The sequence below is a fragment of the Nuphar pumila genome, chromosome 17 (genome assembly GCF_984573655.1).
Source record: "Nuphar pumila chromosome 17, dmNupPumi1.hap1.1, whole genome shotgun sequence".
Lineage (NCBI taxonomy): Eukaryota > Viridiplantae > Streptophyta > Magnoliopsida > Nymphaeales > Nymphaeaceae > Nuphar > Nuphar pumila.
In genome coordinates this window covers 66252396-66255757 of record NC_143265.1, presented here as the reverse complement: position 1 = coordinate 66255757, position 3362 = coordinate 66252396, and positions in this window count along the sequence as shown.

The window sequence follows — 3362 nt, the reverse complement described above, 5'->3', positions numbered from 1 at the left end:
CAATGGAGTTAAGTGAAAATGGTGGAAGAGATTGAAAATGCTATCGACATCTTTGGAAAGTAGGAACCTCTCTTTGTAAAACATCACTTCTCCTTTCACTTGGTGATGAGGGTGTCCATTAGGACCCTCTCAATCGAACACCTAATTCTTTGTATTCTTTCATCAACCTTTTGTTAGTGAGCATACCGGTAAGGTCAAATGCTCACGGATCTCACACCCAAAATTAGGGTGATATGATGATCCTGAGACTATTCAGGGGTAGGGAGGTTAGTTTCACAAATATGTTCTTAAACTGCATGAAAACTTCCTTGAGTTCGGGAGGGACCTCTACCTCTTCTTCATTTCTCGCTTGCTCAGATGTTTGAACCATGCATAACAAAGCTACATGAGTTGCTCTAAAAATTTTAAGATCCTCGTCAGCCTATTTCATTACTCCCCTTAAGCCTATGGGCCTTGAGGCACACACTTCTTCTATCCTCGAAACTCATCTCCATCTTCCTAAAGTTTCAATGAACTCCTCCTAAGGATCAGAGCCAACTCATTCCTAAGACCACATCAACCCCTTTGATAAGAAGCACAAAAAAGTCAATATTAAACTAAGATCTTTACATCTTAAGATCCACATTTGGGCACACACTCATACATTGAAGGTGATTGCCATCTCCTACAACAACCTCAAACACAGTTTTTTTCTTCACATTATATCCAAGACGTGGTATGAGATCCTCTCTTACAAAGTTATGGGTAGATTCAATGTCAAACCAACACCTCCACTTGCTATTGGCACAACCTTCCCTTCACTGCACATTGTGCATAAGTCCTCAAACTTGGCTTGATATTCTTGAATGAACCATTTTTGTCTCAAATTTTTCATCAACATATTATGATTTGTGTATGGAGAGGGTCCAAACCTTTTTAAGATTTTTTTTGAACTCTATCTAAGATGGTATTCCATAGCGTTGCTCATGTCAACAGTACCATTGGATTGCTTCACCTCTAAGGTGAGCAATGATGCATCCTAATATACTTTTTTGGGAGATTTCTTGGTTTGCATAGTATTATTTTATTTTGTCGTCATGGGGGTCTTTTCCCCAAAAATAGAAAAAAAAGATTTATGGGCCTCATTAGAAAGACACCAAGGTTGAAAATTCTCGAACCGAATCCAAAATCTCTTAGGCATCGATCAAGGATGGAATCATGCATCTCTTCTTTGTCACATTCTGTATGCTCCTGATAATTATTGTTGTCTTTGCCTCTGATGTTGTTATTATGGAGTTGTGTGACATCTTGAATGGTGGTGTGGAGTTTTTGAACTATTTGGGTAAGGTTAGCTATGCTATTCTCTAAGGTGGTTATTTGGGATTTGACACCTCCAAATTTGGAATTGGTGTCTTCGCAAATTGGTTGAAGGTTTCAAGGGTCAACTCAAGGGTTTGGCCTTGAGGCTTTTTGGGACTCATGGGAATGTTGCTTTGATACCACTTTTGATGTGTTCCGATGAGCCTGGGTTAGGTTTGTGTGTTTAGGTAGGCTAGGTTAGGTTAAAAGCTAAGTCAAAAAGTAAATTTGGGTAGCAAGGTAGGCTTGTTCTAACAGGGTTTGGTAAAAAATTTGGTACGCTGAATTGGTGTGACAAAAAAAAATCTCAAAAATTAAAGAATGATTTTAAACACTTTAAGGAATAAACGTGTCAAATATCAGGGTCAGTAGATTGATTGGGAATTAAAAATTAGGAAAGTTACAAGTTGGGATTGAATTTTCTGTAGGCTGAACTGGTTTTAGGTAAAACAAATTTGAATTTTAAAATCTATATCTCTATACGCCAATATGATAAAATCTTGATTTTTGGAGGGTCTAATATAGATAACCTAAGGGTGTTTGGGTCCAAGTTTTAAGTCTAAATGACTAACGGTTTGAGCTGGGTAGCTTCTACAAGTCAGATAAAAATTCTGCTTCATCAACAAACAAGATCTGGACAAGTTTGGGTTTAGGAGAGGTTAAGGATTGAGAGCGGGTTAGGAAAAGGGTTTCAATGACTTACACATTTTAGGGGGATTGTCTTAAGGTTGTGAAAGGATATAGTCCATCCGAGGTTGGCCAAGGTTCTTCGTACATGGATGGGTTGGGTCGAGTACTCCATGTTGTTGATGCAGTCCACTGAACACTAAGTAGAAGTGGTTATACTTGGATCTTAGGCAAATCCAGACTCAAGCAAGGTTTGAACCACCTTATGCTGACAAAGAGAAAACCTCTTAAAGAAGGGTGAATGAGTCAAGGGTTAGGGACTCTCAGGGGCAAAGAAATGAGAGAGAGAGGCATCCATAAGAGAAAGAGAAACATTAACTACAGAGAGAAGAGAAGAGTACAACATTTTTTGAGAGAGAAGTCCATTTTCAATTTTTCATATCCACACATACAAAATGAGTTTCTTTTATAGGCCAAGAGAGCCCTCATAAAAGCATTACACAAATCAAAGCATAATAAATAAAATAACACCTACTTAGGTACAACCTAATTCCTAATATCTCTCCAAGTTACTGACGATGGCTCAACTCACAAGAGCCACTTGGGCTTCCTATGCTCATTAAGGAGGGAGCCCAAGGGTCTACAAAACTTCCAAAAGAGGGGTTTGAAGGCTCTTTGGTGGCACCAACTGGTGGGGCCCACACGTCTTTCATGGAGGCTTCTAGAGGAGATGCCCAAGGTGGGTCCCACTTGCATGCATTAAAAGTAGGGGCACCCAATAGAGGTTACCACATGGCTAATGTGGCTACCGAGTGAGGTGGCTGCATGGATAATGTGACATCTCCTTGGCATGGGTCATATGTGGCTAAGGTGGCTTGCATCAAATTGAGCTTGGGTAATGGATTCAGATCGGCTTGGTTTGGACTCGTATGCATAATATGAACCATAGGAGATGGATAAGCCTCACCTGAGACTTAGTCCACATCGGTTTGGGAGAGTGTTTGAGTTTAAATAACTTGGTTTAAATGAATTTTGGATAGGTGTTTGTGAGTTTAAATGGATTGAGCCAAGTGGAATTGCAAATGAATTTGGATCCATAACTAGTTGGGTTGTTGGACTTCGGTTATGATTTGGGATTTATTTGATAAACCAGTTTGATGTGTGTGTGTTTCTCTCTTTATGTGAGGTTTTAGGAAACAAAAGAGGAAGGTTGGTAAGATTGAACTTGTTCTTAACTTATAAATTGGTTTGTTCTTCACCCATCTTCCATTTGATGGAAACTTGGGAAGAATGATGGGTGTCAGGGCTTGTTGAATACCCACCACCCTCCACTTCATTGGAGGATGCACCAACAAGGCTGTCCATTGATGATAGAGGGCATCACCAATCAGACATGT